The sequence below is a fragment of the Sus scrofa genome, chromosome 13 (genome assembly GCF_000003025.6).
Source record: "Sus scrofa isolate TJ Tabasco breed Duroc chromosome 13, Sscrofa11.1, whole genome shotgun sequence".
Taxonomy (NCBI): Eukaryota; Metazoa; Chordata; class Mammalia; order Artiodactyla; family Suidae; genus Sus; species Sus scrofa.
The window spans coordinates 116,734,341-116,751,778 of NC_010455.5; the positions used below are offsets into that span (position 1 = coordinate 116,734,341).

At 36.2% G+C, this 17,438-nt stretch overlaps 1 protein-coding gene and 1 long non-coding RNA gene across 2 annotated transcripts in view; one reads left to right on the top strand and one right to left on the bottom strand.

Annotated features, from left to right (window-relative positions):
• LOC106505750 overlaps positions 1-17,438 on the bottom strand; it is a 342,957-nt gene that overhangs the window by 33,459 nt on the left and 292,060 nt on the right. The gene's annotated exons all lie outside the window — the stretch shown is intronic.
• KCNMB2 (potassium calcium-activated channel subfamily M regulatory beta subunit 2) overlaps positions 10,864-17,438 on the top strand; it is a 254,097-nt gene continuing 247,522 nt past the window's right edge. Inside the window, exon 1 of the mRNA XM_013982218.2 lies at positions 10,864-11,296. The gene's annotated coding sequence lies outside the window, so the exon portion shown is untranslated. The remainder of the gene's footprint in view (positions 11,297-17,438) is intronic.

Genomic DNA, 17,438 nt, shown 5'->3' on the forward strand with positions numbered 1-17,438 from the left:
ATATTTTTTAAATGATGAGAGAGTAAATAGGCTTATGACACTTAGAGCTTTTTCAGAAATTATCAATTTTACCATTATATAATGCTTATGTTTATCCTCTATAGTACTTTTAAGTTTAAATATATTGACTTCCATTAACATTGCAACCCCTGCTTTCTTTTAGCTTGTATTGGATTGGTATCTCTTTTTCTACTTCGTTATTTTCAACCTTTATTTATCACTTTGATTTTATGTCTATAAATAGTATACATGAGTTGAATTTGTTTTTTTAACCCAATTCAACAGTCTCAGTCTTTTAAAGGGAAAATTCTATTTGCATATTATAAAGTAACTGATATACTTAGATTCTATGTCTTCCTTTCCATATATATATATATATATATATACATACGCATATACATATATATATAAAATCATGGATTATCAAATATCAAAATTACTAACAACCAAGTTATCATGAAAATATAAGGAAAGGAGTATGGTTAATCTCAGCCTTTTTAAAACAAATTTGGCAACATTATTTTCACCTATGGTACCTCTGACTGGTTCAGACATGCAAAGACACTGTGTATAGTTATGCATGCTTTCTACGCTAGGGCTACAATTTATTTCCTAGATATCATCATTTTTTCCTACTTATTGAGACAATTTTCTAGCAATTGGTTCATAAATGTCTGTTAAAGAAGTAGTTTTTTTTCTAATTTCACAAAGTCACCATCTGGCCATGTTTATAGTCAAGATTTACCTAAATTATCTTCTATCCCATGAGCCTCAGCCTCCAAAGGAAATGGAAGAGATAACATTTTGAACTTAAAGATAATGTCAAGCAGATGATTGGATTCGGAAGATGTGGTATATATACACAATGGAATACTACTCAGCCATAAAAAAGGATGACATAATGCCATTTGCAGCAACATGGATGGAACTAGAGAATCTCATACTGAGTGAAATGAGCCAGAAAGACAAAGACAAATACCATATGATATCACTTATAACTGGAATCTAATATCCAGCACAAATGAACATCTCCTCAGAAAAGAAAATCATGGACTTGGAGAAGAGACTTGTGGTTGCCTGATGGGGGGGGGGGGGGAGTGGGAGGGATCGGGAGCTTGGGCTTATCAGACACAACCTAGAATAGATTTATAAGGAGATCCTGCTGAATAGCATTGAGAACTATGTCTAGATACTCATGTCGCAACAGAAGAAAGGGTGGGGGAAAAAACTGTAACTGCAATGTATACATCTACGGATGACCTGACCCCCTTGCTGTACAGTGGGAAAAAAATAAAAAAATAAAAATAAAAATAAAAAAATAAAAAAATAAAGATAATGTCAAGCTGTTTTGAATGGCTTGCTTGTTTTTTATAACGCAATGCATTCTAGTAAATTTCCTCAGACTTTTTCCTTTTAATTTGGTAAAATTCTAGGGAGTTTTTTCCCAAAAACTGCAATGATCAGTTTTTAAATTTCCCTGCATAAGTGATGGCTTTATGGAAAATGTATCCAGTGTTTTCCATTCTGTAAGGTTAATATTTCATCTCCATAAAAATAAACACATAATTTAAATAAACATTTGGGGACATTCTATACTTTTTTGTTTGCTGCTTCTCATTATGTATTTACTAGAAACAGTTGGGTCACACTATCAACTTTGTTGTTATTGAGTGCTTTGTGGCAAGTTTTAGGGATGTCAATTCTGACATTTCTCAGTGGTTTCAGGTTATTCTGAATTTACTTCATTATCTTGCATATTTTCTGATATTTTAAGCTCTCTTCAAAAGAGCACACTCTTTCTAACTACCTGTGATCCCAATTAAAAACATAATTTTAAAATTAGTATAATTTAAGAAGACAAATTAGGAATGGAATTAAAAATCACACACATACAAAATTTGAGTTACTTCACTGGCAGGAATTAAAACGTGGACTCCCATATAAATTAAAATTTTGATTGCTATTTTGGCAGGATGTTGATCTGATTTGTGTGGGTGATTTCTGTGAGTGTGACATCTAAAAATTACTGAATCTTAGAAAGATAGCAGACTCCTTTTTCAAATAACAAGCAACACAGGTCTCTTCTAACTTGTCAGAAAATGCCCACACTTTTCAGTATTAGCATCACAGATTTTCACTGAAAACATTTTCTCCATTCATTTTGACAAATGCCATAAATTCCTTAAAGACAAAGAAAGTTCCAGACTTCCAATGACTTCACATTCCTGAAATTGTCCTGTTTGCTGGACAAGTCTCGGGTTTAATGACCTTTGAAAAGCAATTCTAGTGATTTATGTATGTGCTAAAAACTTCCCAAACACAAAAATTCAAAACTCATGCCCCCCAAAAATTTTTAAGCAAACTGGTTTTCCAGAAACACACACCAGATTTAACTTGCAGATCTGTGTATCCCTGGCAAACGACAGAATCCCTCAAGAGTAGGTATGCCCCAGGGTTCAAGGAACACCATTGGAGAGGGACTCTGCTCAGAGCAATAGGAACACCATGAATGGAAGCCCCAGGCTTTGCAGCAGGTCTTCACCTTCCCTCCTCCCACAACGGGAATAGACATTTCCCCTTTTGGAAACCAAAACAAAAATTCCAACATCAATAACCCTCTTCCCTTTCCCTCCTTTCTCTCCCCTCTTGTTCTGACACTCGACTTCTACTCAGGCCCCAAAGCAAAAAGAAAGTGGAATAAACCTCTCCATACGAAAGAGAGAAGCAAAGCACCCATCTTTCCACCACAATGAACACCTTTCCCTAGGCCAGTCAGACCCCACAGGTAGAACTCTGAAAATGTAAAACCCTTCAAGAGAATAGCTTAGCAATACATGCTAAGAGAGCCCCTGGAATGTTCACACATTTCAAGCCAGTGATCCAGATGTAAAACTCTCTCCTAAATAAATATAATCAGAGTTGTAGACAAAGATTTATGTAAAAAGATCTCCAACAGAGCACTATGCTAATGAAAAATAAAAATCACCTATGTGTTCAACAATGGATTTCTAAAATAATTTAGGGAATATTCATATGATAAAATATTATGCATCCTTTAAAAGAGACTTGAAGATTTTAAATTAACATGGAAAACATGTTTTAATGTTAAGGAGAAAGTTAACATATGAAACTACATATGGAAAAAAAAAACAAACAAGCCTATCAAAAAATGGGCAGAAGATCTAAACTGAGAGTTCTCCAAAGAAGACATACATATGGCCAAGAAACACATGAAAAGATGTTCAACATCACTCATTATTAGAGAGATGCAAATCAAAACCACTAGGAGGTACCACCTTACACCAGCCAGAATGGCCATCATCCAAAGGTCTACAAACAGTAAGTACTGGAGAGGGTGTGGAGAAAAAGGAACACTAGTACACTGTTGGTGGGATTGTAAATTGGTGCAACTACTGTGGAAAGCAATATGGAGATTCCTCAGAAAACTAAACATAGAACTACCATTTGATCCAGCAATCCTACTCCTGGGCATCTACCCAGAGAAAACTATGACTTGCAAAGACACATGTACTGATGTTCATTGCAGCACTATTTGTAATAGCCAAGACATGGAAACAACCTAAATGTCCATCGACAGAGGAGTGGATCAAGAAGAGTGGTACATATACACAATGGAATATTACTCAGTCATTAAAAAGAACAAAATACCAGCATTTTTTGCAACATGGATGGACCTAGAAACTATCATGCTAAGTGAAGTCAGCCATACAATGAGACACCAATGGCAAATGCTTTCACTGACACGTGGAATCTGAAAAAAGGACAGACTGAACTTCTTTGCAGAACAGATGCTGACTCACAGACATTGAAAAACTTATGGTCTCTGGAGGAGACAGTTTGGGGGGTGAGGGTATGTGCTTGGGCTGTGGGATGGAAATCCTGTGAAATCAGATTGTTATGATCACTATACAACTACAGATGTGATAAATTCATTTGAGTAATAATAATAATAAAAAAAAAAGACTGTAGAACTTGGTGTCAGAGAACTGAATCCTGAAACTTAGTGCTAATTAGTGTTGTTATTAGACAACTTATTGACTTCTCTTAGTTTTTGTTCCCCCCTCTATAAAATTAGCATAATAGCACCTACTATCAAAGATAAATATGAGAAGTAAACATAAAAATATGTAAAATGCTTAGCCCATTTTATCTTAAAAATTTAATAAATGTTAATGTTTCTAAAAAAAAAAACTACATATGCAATATAATTCCGGTGTTTAAAATATTAGTAACATGTAATAATATGTTATCTACAAATTGCATTTTATTTATTTTTTTATTTTGCCTCTTTGCCATTTCTTGGGCCGCTCCCGTGGCATATGGAAGTTCCCAGGCTAAGGGTCGAATCGGAGCTGTAGCCACCAGCCTAAGCCAGAGCCACAGGAACAAGGGATCCAAGCCATGTCTGTGACCTGCACCGCAGCTCACAGCAATGCTGGATCCTTAACCAACTGAGCAAGGCCAGGGATTGAACCCGCAACCTCATGGTTCCTAGTTGGATTCGTTAACCACTCAGCCACGATGGGAACTCCTATCTACAGATTGTAGCATCATAGAAGACTTGTTTATATTTTTTGTAAATTCCAATTTTTCAATCATGAGCATGTGTCGTTTTTATAATTAGAATTAAACAGTGTCTTGTTTTTTTTAGGGGGAAGGGAACAGGGCAGGCAATGAAGCCACCATCATACCTAACCTATACCCTTAATAAAAGGAACTTTACAAATACATTTCAGTGTATTTACAAATACATTTCATACACTGAAATGTATTTGTTTATATCTATTTTGCTGATTCTTTCCCTAAGTATATTATGAAATGTAGAAATATTTATTAAGGCTTTCCTTGATGTCTAACATAGAGTAAACACTTACAAACTCTCAAACTAACAAAGAAATAATAGATTTTGCAGTAGTTTTGCAAAGCAGGGCCTTTTAGCAAATATTCACATATTTGCTAAAAAGCATTGTTTGCTAAATGATTCTTCTCCTAAGAACCTAGCAACTTTCAGTGAGTTATTCAAATATACACATGAATGTAAATGCTAATATATAAATCCTTGTCCTTTGTACACAATGTTGGAGCCTTCTGCATACCAGAGATTTTTCTGTTTTGTTTTGTTTTTAAGACAGATGTCTTTTAATTAACTGATACTGAAAGCAGCAGGTATCATATCTAATGCTATATTGTGTAGAAGGTACACATTACTACAGCACCATATGTCATAATAATAATAATAGCAACCAGCAATCATCTTCTTGATTGCTCATAGATACTCTGTGCCTGGAGCATCACACTGGTATAATGCATGTTTCCAGGAAGCAGGAAGACTGCAGCTAGGACGCCCCAGGAAGTAAGAGAATCCAAGTGAAATAAAACTCCAACAACTGTCATTGCTCTATTTTATGTTTTATTTTAAAGCTGATTTATGTCCAGTCCCCTGACAGGCTTCAGAAGGATGGAAATGCAGCCCCAATAAGCTGTCTGCCAAATGCAATGGCTCAGCCAAAGAATGATGGCTTTGGAAAGTTGGTTAAACTAGCTTGTGCCAGTGCTTAAAACATGGGCATCCAGGCTGGGCTCCTGGTTCAGGAGTCTTTATCTGTGTTTGGTGATGGGAGGCATGATATTTCCTCTATCCCAAAAACTCAGGCCAATCAGTTAACGTGAACAGTACATTATCATCTACCTCCTTTTCCCATTTCAACCACATGCATATAGAATGGTAATTATCTGAAACCTGCTGATAGGACTGATCCTGCAAGTATTTCTCCCCTAATTTTTATGAGGACAGATAGAAATACAATCAGAGAATCCAAGAAAATGATCCAATTCATGGCCTCACTAGTTGACTTTGTGCTTGTAGCCCACAGATCAGAGAGTCCTGTTTAGCTACCACAACTAGTGTAGAATTATATCCAGTGTCAATTCTGTAATGAGAAGAATTGTGAAAATCTATAGTTTATCTTTTAAAAAGGTTTACCAACTTCACCTTAAAAACATAAAGACTGTCTTTTTCTCATTTATATTCTTGCCTCCTTTGTCAAAGATTAACTGACCATAGGTGTCTGGGTTTATTTCTGGGTTCTGTATTCTGTTCCATTGGTCTGTATGCCTGTTTTGGTACCAGTACCACACTGTCTTGATTTACTGTGGCTTTCTAATATTGCTGCTGTACAGTAGAAAGTTGAAAGAACACTGTCAAACAGCTATAATGAAAAAAATAAAAATCATTATATAAAAAAATAAAATTTTGAAGGCCCTTGAAACCAAAAAATAAAAATAAAAATAAAGAGCTACCAAACTAATGATTTTTAAAAAGGCATGAATATTTGCCAGATGGGAAGAGAAAACAATACACTAGTAAACTCCAACTTATACTTTTTATTTTTTACAGTTTAAAAAATTTCTTCTGGCACTTATATTTCTAGATATTTCTAGGAGAAATATTAGGAGCCAAGTGCAAAGTTTCATGAAATAAAAATAATACTGGATTGACAAAAAAATAAATAAATAAATAAAATATAAAGAAGTTCCCATCGTGGCTCAGTGGTTAACGAATCTGACTAGGAACCATGAGGTTGCAGGTTCGATTCCTGGCCTTGCTCAGTGGGTTAAGGATCCAGCATTGCCGTGAGCTGTGGTGTAGGTTGTAGACGTGGCTCGTATCCTACGTTGCTGTGGCTCTGGCGTAGGCTGGCGGCTATAGCTCTGATTAGACCCCTAGCCTGGGAATCTCCATATGCTGCGGGAGCGGCCCTAGAAAAGGCAAAAAGACAAACAAATAAAAAATTTCAAAAAATAAATAAAAAATAATTCTGGATTATGAGTTAGAAGACATGCTTAGAGGCTATGTGATTTTTTTTTTTTTTTGGAGCCACACCTACAGCATATGGAGGTTCCCAGATTAGGGGTCAAGTTGGAGCTGCAGCTGCTGGCCTCTGCTACAGCCACAGCGGTGCAGGATCCAAGTCACGTCTGTGACCTACACCACAGCTCATGACAACACCAGATCTTTAACCCACCGAGCAAGGCCAGGGATTGAACCTGAACCCTCATGGATACTAGTCAGGTTCATTACTGCTGAGCCACAGCAGGAACTCCACAGTCTATGTGATATTAAAGTAATCATTTAACCTCTCTCATCCTCAATTTCTCCAAAAAAAATGGAACTACTAATATTTGCCCTATCTCTCAGTAGCTTCATTCTGAGAATCAATAAGATGTATGTGATATACTTATAAATGTAACATTTTAGAAATTATCATTCCATTACTAAACTTTAAAAAAATTCTCTAATAAGAAGGAAAATCTTCAGGAAAAGTCTTGAGACAAATGAAAGGCACTCCATTCTGTCTTGGAAATCAGACATTTGTGTTTTAAATGTCAGATTTTCATCAACTGTTTAATTTTAACTACTTTCTAGGGCTAAGACTTCATATTTATACTAGAGAATGCCTCTTTTATGGATCTAAACTGGGACTTCAGAGTGAGTCACCTCCAGCTTTCACAGGAATATAACAGGAAGGAAACAGTTTCTAAACTAACTTTCCTATTGTTGCTTGAAAAATAGTCACAACAGGGCAAAAGCAGTTACTCTCTGTATTATTCAGAGCATAAATTATATACTCAAAAATATAATTAGCGCTTGTATCTGTAACAGATAACTACACTTTCTGGTTATGTATCTATCAAATTTTCATTTTAATAGTGATGACTCATAATAAAATTATGCATTCATTGTTCCATTCATTAAACTGCTTAACTTGCAGGCTGTGCATGTAAACTGCAAATTCTCTGCATATGTGATCACATCACTTTAGCCCAGACTCCCGTTCTCAACCTAGTATTTGTTAACATACACACATTCTTTGCAGAACAAGTTTTTTTTTAAAGTGCATTCAGAGAGCAGATGCTGTCAAAAATGTTATCAAGTTACAGAATCACAGAGTACTCTTGTTGAATGTGTTTGGTAATACAATTCTGAAATATCACTTCAGTTTCTACCTTCTGCTGCCCCAAACTTCATTCTCCAGGGAACCATCCAGAAAAGCAATGCTATGAATTACTAAATTCGATCCTCAGATCAGCTGTTTTTGAAATGGTAGAACATGCTCTTAACAAATCCACAGAGGTTCTTTCTTGTTAAAGAAGGTGTGAGAGCCAAAGATACTTCATTATCTGAATCTTCATTATGGGGAGAAAACTAAGGTGACAGTTACTGGAAATGAAATCCGGAAAACATAACAAAAACAAGAAATTCTCTCTTATGTGACCCAACAAGAGGGATTTTCTCTGTTCCAGGCCCCTTCTCTCCCTTTCCTAGCCATGTCTCCTCTCTTCCTACTTTCTTTTCTCTTTTTTCCTATTGTATCTCCTACCTCCTCTTCTAATCATTCATTTCCATCTTTCAGGCTGCTAAATAAAAACTAGCATTTATTTTAGTATTACTTTTCATAAGAGCTCACTCCTCCCTTATCATGTACCTTGCCTCGTTATCACTGTAGTCTTACAACAGCCATTCTGATCACCCCATTTTACAGGAGAGGCTCATAAAAGTTAATGAAGCCAAGTTTCAAAACCAGGCATCATTATTCCAAAGCCTGTGACCTCTTTCAACACCATGCTATCTCCAGAACCTCCAGAAATTCTTTTCTTCTTCCCTCTTAGATCTCTTTTCCTCTTCTTTCCCTTCCTTCAGCTTCCCTTCCTCATTTCCTGCTCCTCCTCTAATACCTTATTAACAAACCATCTTCCACCCCACCCCTACTCCCATCTGAACTGCCTTTTCTAGCAACCTTCTTCATCCTCAGAGAGGTCAAGTAACCTTTGCTCCTCCAAGAACAGAGCCTCCCTAAAGGATCACTAACCATTTCTGCCCCATCCCTACCCTTTTACTTCATTCAAGAATCAAAACTGTATCCTTATTACTTGTAATGTTAACAGCTATTTCCTGAATGAATCACACTGAGGATTGGAGGGAAGTATCCAGCTGAGGAGCCCCCCACCCCTTTTCTCACCCTTCCTTCTTCCTCTTTCTTTCTCTACCCCACCCCCCACCTTTGCCTCCATTATATGCTATTAATGGTTTCTGGATTGTCCTTCCTTATATTTGAAAAAAATATTTGAGATATGCACTGTATAATGCTACTCTCCCCTAAATTTTAAAGAGAATATCATAGATTCATTTCCCCTGAACTAATGTGTCTTCAAAATTTTAAATGCTATGCCTGCCTATTTTTAAAAACCATAGAATTTTTATAATATCCTGAAGAATTACCTTCCAACAATTTCATTTTGGAATGTTTATGCTCTTATTTCAGTGATGTCAGTTACTCCAATTACAAACTGTGAAAATGAGGTACTAAAGACAATAATTTTGTATTCCCCAGACTCCTTATAACTGTGAAATTTAATTACTCAGCTAAGAAATAGTTCCCCTTGCATGATCATGAGGCTAGTGAAAGGTTTTGGACAAAACACACCAAAAAATGTTTTCTACTTTAAGAACCGAAAATTTGAAAAAGCCTTATTTTTGTCTTCTTAATACAATGGAAACAGGATTATTTTTTGAAATTTAAATCACAATATTTTATGATTTTGATTTTGCCCCCAGGAAACCATCATGGGGATACTTAATCCGAATGAAAGAGGTTACAGTTTGTAATGCAAGATTTTCCCACCAAGTCACACTTTATTCTTGAAAAGAAATTTTGATCAGCAGTCACGTAACAACAAAAATTCGCATATAATCAGGGCATAATGAAACTGACAACCATAAGTTTAAAAAAAGCAGAGAGAGAAAGAGAAAAAAAGTGGCTTTTTAAAACTCAGATATCTGAGCAATTCAGATATTCAGTTCTTACATATAATAAATAATGGGTGCTATGATCATAATAGATTTCTAGATTTAAAAAACTACCAGTAATTAAAGAGTGGTACTTTATAATCATTCCCTTTGAAATTTTGTTTTGCAGTAGTTTTTGTTTGTTTGTTAATCCCTCTTCATTTTCAGTTCTATAGGCTAGTATAGTACATTTCCCTTCATATTCCATCTGCTGCTTTCCCTAAGCCCCTCCCCTGGAGCAGACCACTTGGTTTCCATAGTAACTACGATATAAGTATTGCTCCTGGGGTAGCAGGAGAGGAGAAAGAACAGCAGAAGAAAAGGACTAAATCTGGGTGGTTGGAGCATAACACATCTTCTGTTTTACTGTGAGCCACAAAGAACTTTTTTCTGCTTCCCTATTTGGAAAAGTACTTAGAACTTTTCAGAGTAGCATTTCCAGCCAAGCAATACTGTCTTCTCTGGCCAATGGTAAGAAACCCCTCTTCCACCTTCCATAATCATGACTGTCTAGAGTGGATCAAGGTAGTGTACATATGCCCATCTCTTCCACCCATCATTCATTCTTTCCATGTGGACAGTAGTGCAGGGCATATGACGGCTTCAAATTAGAACACAAAGCTTTGTAAATCAGTATGAAATAAAAATGTGCTCATTGATCCTTTCAGTCCATTTGATAACTAATTTGAGATTTTATGTAAATGTATGCTGAGTCCTACCTCAGTAATGATGAGAACATTTCCTATGAGGACTGATTCTCTCACCTAACTCTAAAGAATGCTTATTTTTAAAACTGGGAAGAGGAGGAGTCCCTTGTTAGGGGGGAGAATTGTTTGAGGAATTCTAGAATGTTTATTCTCAACTTCACTTTCCATGAAAAAATACCTATTTGCAAAAGGAATTCTCTCTCCTGTAGTTAAAAAGAATGTGGAAATCTGATTCAATAGACAGGGTGGTGTCGGACTCAGTCTTTCGTAAGGAAGTCTGAGCCCTCTCTCCCTTTCTAATATGAGAATTCGAAAGCAGTGGGGAAGTGATGTTGGACCTATCACAGCATTGCTAACAGACAGCCTATTACAGTATTTAATAAAAACAGAAGCAGCATGCCTATCATAGGCTAATAAATCCTACCTCCTGCACGCTTTAAAAACAGTAAGAAGCAGCTTTAACGGAGCTTCAGACAACTAATTTCAAGCATGGCTGTCTAGCGTGCCTGTCACTCCTATTGTCCTTACAAACTCTTTCAGACATTTTGAGCAGGGAGTATTAAAGCTATGAGTTAGCAAGGGTTGTGACATTAATGGTCCAGAAAGGCTTTAGGCACAAGCGGTAATGATGATTACTGGTGGCTATTTGGAAGACTGCACTGGATCGCTGTCATTAAAAATTAAGCGTGGCTTTTGAGGAAGATGTGACAACTACCGGGAGGTAGGATTTGCATGTAAAACAAAGGAATCTGTTGCTGTTTTGTGCTTTTTGTCTGCTGTGTGCTTTGTGAATTGCAGCCAGGTGTGGAGTGAGAAGCAGAAAGGGGGAGAGGGGAGTGGGAGAAGAATCTGCTTAGAGCAAAATACAGTGGGTACTATTATGTTTTATGGCAGTAATGCCTCGAGGATGAACTGGATCCAGGCTTGTAGGCTGCTGAGTGTGCATTCCACGTTGCTTTTCCTGTGGAGTAGAATGCTTAGAGGTCACAGAGAAAACAGTTTGCTTCTTACCTATGGTGCCAGCTGGGCTGTTGGTAGGGTTGAGTGAAGACTTTGGTGGGTGGGAGGCATAAAGGTCCAAGAAAAATAAAGAATAGGAAGCTGTCTTTAAGACTTGAAACCTGTTAGATAAATATTTTATTCCCATGGTCAATGTGCTTTGATAGCCAGAGCCTAATTTTTAAAAGGGGAAATTGGAAGATTACAATGGATTTCCCTGATAAAGAACTACTTTGGATTTAATCTATTATAAAGGAAAACTGGGCACCTTCATCCATTTTGCATATTGAGAGACTGTTCCACACTGTTTGTACCTATGGTTTTGCTAAAGCAGAGCAAGAGTTTTACACTAAAGAAGGGGCTTTCTCTCTGTTCCTGCTCTTGCTTTTAAACACCTGCCGGGGCTGCAGATGGAAATGATGATTTGCTAGAGGTTATGGACTTGCCATTTTAGCTTTTTCCTTCTTCTTCTATTTTTTTTTTTTTTAATGAGCAGAATAAAAGAACAATTCCCCTTGAAAGATGAGAGGGGTACTTGGGTTCCAAAGTCCAGTGGATAATGAGTGGATCTGCAGGGGCACTTACACTGCTTTGTACTTTATTATGGAATCAGAACAGCTCATCAGAAAGGGAAATGTCAGGAAATCATAGCCTGAGATTTTTTTCTAAGCAAAAATGCAATGATCAAAAAACAGTGTTTCTCCAACTTGATCTGTGGTGCAAGTTTCAGTATTTGTCATTGCATGTGACCCTCAATGTGAAGTGGCAGAAACATAGTGAGTAAATTTCTCAGTGTTGTGTTATTTCACAAACTCCAAGATGTAAAGATGTTGTTTTAGATTTTGAAAGACTATGTTATGATTCATTGATCTGTTTGTGATGAATGGCAAAGATATGTAAAATAATTGTATATTTATAAAGGTATGTAATATTCTTCAAATGTATCTTTAAAGATCTATATTAATGCAGTATTAAGTAGAAATAAAAAGCAAAAGACAAGTATAGTATGTTTTCAGCTAAATACCAGAATCAAAACTAAACAGAGCTTTTTTTCTTCTGTGATGCAGTTGAGTTTATACATTTGTGAGCTTCTGTGTGCATACTGCCATTCACAAATGTGCAAAGTTGAAATCATTACCCTATAGTGTGCGGCATCAGTGCTTAGAGTTGTGTGTCCATTTTTCCTAATAGTATGATGATTGCTACAGAACCAGCCAAACTCTCTTGGCTAATCTTTATGTGACCAAGAGCACATGTCCATGAAATGACTGTATAGAATTTCTGATGCAACTGATGGCTATGACATCGTTTTATGTTTCTGTGTGGCCAGTGGAATGTGTGACCTTGACCTTGTAAAGTCCCATTCTCTAGCCGGTTGTGCTCACCAGTTAAGAACTCATATATAGAGAGCTCATAATGCATAAACAGAAATACACACATATTTTACTTACTGTTGTCAGAAGTTTACAACTGAATATTGTTTCTATTGTTGTCATTAATTTCATTCATTTGCAAAGGACTTTTACTAGCTCTGGTTTTAACAATATCTTCTGAATCTAATAGCATCAAACATTTATTTTTAAGGTAACACATGAGATCAAAATTATCAACAGGAAAAATTACTTTGCTGGGGTCATGTTCATAATAATTTACTGATAAACTAAAATGACTTTTCACAATTTTCACAGACTTATGGAAAAAGTATCTATATTATATTTTGGTGGTATATTTCCCTATATTGGACACCCATAACATGAAAAATATAGGGAACATATGGTAATTTTTTTTTCTTTCCTTAGTGGGGAAAGCCAAACCAAGTAATTTAGTAAAACAACCTGCTTTGTGTCACTAATTAATTTCATTGTCTGTTTACATAAATTGATATCAACCAAAACCTTTCCAAATATCTTTTCCTTTTAGTTTATGCCATATCTAGTTATGAAAAATCAACAATTCTCCAAACAAAGTCTGGAATCTACCCTGAAATTAAAATAAGAAAATCTTTGGGTCAGTCTGGTTTTCTCAGTCCTCATGGGTAGCACAGTTACCAAGACACACAAGTAACCAAGTCTAGAATTATCCTTGTTCTGTCTCTCACATATATACATCTAGTCATCTTTCTCCTTTACTGGTAGATATCCAGATATTTCTCAAACTAGCAATCTTCTCTTTGATATCTCTCTCCTCTTGTCAAAATATGAAGAATGAATCTCCCCCAACTTTGATTAACAGAAAATTAAAAAGCAAATTACAATAATTACATATAACATAATAATAATTTTAAGATGTGTGCTATGAAAAAAAACTAGAAAAAACTCCACCAAAATATTAGCAGTAGTATCTCAGTGTAGTAGAACTGGTATATTTTATTTCTTTTATTCATTTGTAGAGTTACTAATTTTTTTCAAAAAGCAGATATTAATATTCACAAGACTAACATTATGAAAGTTTGTTTTCTTTTCTAACCATGTTTCCATCTTTTCTTACTATCAAATATCATATCATACACTACATCTTCACCCCATTCCAAATAATTTGTTGGTCCAAGCAGGACTGAGCAGAGGTCCTTTTCCTGTCAGAGACCCTTCCTCCTTGAGTTTCTTAGTACTGTGAAAAAAAATCAGCATAATCCTTCTCAAAGACTGACTCCTACTTCTTAAATCAGATTTCCTAGAAAAGAAGATGTGTGTATGTGTGTGTCTGTGTGTGTGTGTGTGTAATTCTACAGAGTATTTTTGATATCCTTTGCTGACTCATTATCTTCTAAATCTTTAAATATTGGACTGCCCATAGCTCAATTATAAATCTCTTCTTTGTAGGTACTTACTGCCTAAATGAGTCTCAAGACCTTACAAATTATTTATACATAGCTCACAAATTCTAATTCCTAGCCTGACTTTCCCCTAATCTTCATACTTACATATTCAATCACTTACAAAACATTTCCACTTAAACCCCTTATAAGCATCAATCTCACACCCTAACATGTTAAAAATCAAATTTCTGCATTTCCACGCAAAATGTCCTCCTCCCACATGTCCCCCACATATGTAAGTGAAAACTCTATTCTTTTACTTGCTTGGAGTGCTCTTTGAATCCTCACTTTCCTTCACTTATCATAGGAAATCCCCTTGTCTCTATCTTTAAACTTTACCTAGAAGACAGCTACTTATTATTCCCACAGCAACCTCTCTGCAAAAGTTACCACCAACTCTCAGATTACTATGCTATTTCCACCAGTGATCTCTTGCTTCTTCCTCCTCCTGCTCCGAAAGACTCATTCTGTCCTGGTACCCAATACCGTGGTCATTTCAAAATTGAAATTATATCATAATATCTTGTGTTCAAAAGCCTCCAACATTTTCCAATCTGACTATGGATAAAAGCCAGATCCTTACAATGGAAGCAATGAGTGATCAGCAAATGGGTTACTCCCCAGCCCCTTCTGCTACACTCTCACTTTAACATTTCACTTCAGCCACACAGGTCTCACGGCTGTTCCTAAAACATGCTACAAAAAGCCCAGCACCTTTTCCTTTTCTGTGCCCAATGCCTGGAAAATTCTTTCCCTTCTGAGCCAAATGACTCAGTTTCTCACTTTCTTCAGGTTTCTGCCATATGTCACTTTATCAGAGAAGACTTCCCTGAGAACCTTCTTTCAAATCACACCCCCTTGCACACTTCTTTTCCCTGTCCCTGCTTTCTTTTCCTCTGTGACATACCAAATTATCTCTCAACATATTGTATCTTGAGTTTTTATTGTCTGTCTCTCTCCCACTAGAATGTGAACTCTATTAAGAACAAGGACTTTGTTTTGCTCCCCCTGATGTATCCACAGCACAAATTGTCAGGTCAAGGAATAAACTGTTGAATACAGGAATAGAACGTTTTCTCCCATCAAAATCCACTAGTAGCATTAGGATACAAGCAGAAGTTTTCAACTTTAGGGTGTAAGCTCTGAATCATAACAGCCTGTTGTTTTTTCCAAAGAGAAAGCTCCTGAACACCTTGAAGAAAGTCAAGATTTATCAAGATGATTTTCGTTCTCTTCCCTACATGGGAGGGGGAAAAAAAAATCACATCACTGATCCCAATCTATGTCAAAGCAAATAAAAATTTAATCTGCTTCAATTTGATCTTATCCAAAAGATGACTTCTATTTCAAAAAGCCATCTTCACAGATCAGACACAGATGGATATAGACATGTCCTGTATTTTCTCTGCTCTTCCCTGGTGATGGGGGAAGGGATGGTGACGCTAGGTTGAAAGAAAGGTACAAGTGAGGTCAATATGCCTTTCTGGGCATACAAGCCCTAGCCTGTGTGGCAACAGGAATCAATCAATAATAATCAACAACTGCACTACTGACTTACATTCATTTCTTTCTCTCAAAATCAGTATGATCAGTTTCATGGTCTGGTTAACAGTGACGTCTCTATCATTCATAAGGTACATGATTTTAAACAATTAAATTATAATAAAATAACCTTATTTTCCAAATTGGGTACAAAAGATAATGCCCAATATTTCTAGAATGCTGTATAGTCTAGAGAAGTGGTGTGATTTAAAAAGGACACAGCATCTGAGATAACCACAAGCTTTAGGAATAGACAGATTGGTCTGCAACTCACCTTCTCCACTTTATAGTTATGTGAAAATAGACAAGTTTTTAAAATCTTATCAAGTCCCCAGTTTCCTCACTAGTAATTAGTGATAATAACACCTACTTCTTTGGGTTTAAAATTAAATGTGATCATGTCTGCCAGTGCCCCATTAGAGTACTAGGCACAGAGAAGATGCTTAAAAAGTAATAGTTCTCAATATCATTTAATCTTTACAGTAAGCCAGAGAAGTAAATATATTTTCCATTGAACAGTAAGAAAACTAAGGTGCAAATGATTTAATCATAAAATTGCTCAAGGTGGAGTTCCCATTGTGGTTCAGCAGGTTAAGAATATGATTAGTATCCATGAGGATGTGGGTTTGATCCCCGGCCCAACTCAATGGGTTAAGGATCCAGCATTACCATGAGCTGCAGTGTAGATCACAGATGTGGCTCAAATCTGGCATTGCTGTGGGTGTGGTGTAGGCTGGTAACTCTAGCTCTGATTCAACCCCTAGCCTGGGAACTTCCATATGATGCAGATACAGCCCTAAAAAGTAAAAAAAAAAAAAAAAAAAAAAAAAAGAATTGCTCAAGGTTAAAGAACTAGTAAGCTATTGAAATTTATTCTCCTTTCAGCCACAGAGACTCCTGATAAATAGAAAATCAGATTAACTATCTTTAATGTATTTAGTGACAAAAGGCTGCCAGTGATTAGGGAAATTTTTTAAAGGGAGGGTCTGAAGAGAAGATTTTACTTTCCTCCATGAACAATCTCAGGTATATTATAAATTCCTTCCCTAAATAAAAAGTGGACTCAAACACCAGTGAAACAAATGTAATTGAATGCTAATTTACATATTAAGGAAACCTCAATCTCTAGAATGCAATATAATGGAACACCAGCTTCACAGTCATGAAGACCTTGGTATGGATCCTAGTTTTGCTCATTCCTTTTGCATAAACCTTTCTGAGTCTTTCTTGCCTCACCAGAAATGTAGTTCATAACAGTATATCATGGGTTGTGAGGATTAAATGAGATAATGTATGCACTGCTATCAACATTGTGCATGGCACAAATTAAGTGCATAATACGAACCACCTATCATCACTTTATTATTATCTAAAATGATACCTTAAATACTATATATATATATTATGACACTGAGAGTTTTGTTTTAAAGTATCTCTTTTAGTTCTCATTTATTGCAATTGCATGTCTCTAAACTCATCCAGTGGATATCATTTAAGAGTCATTTAA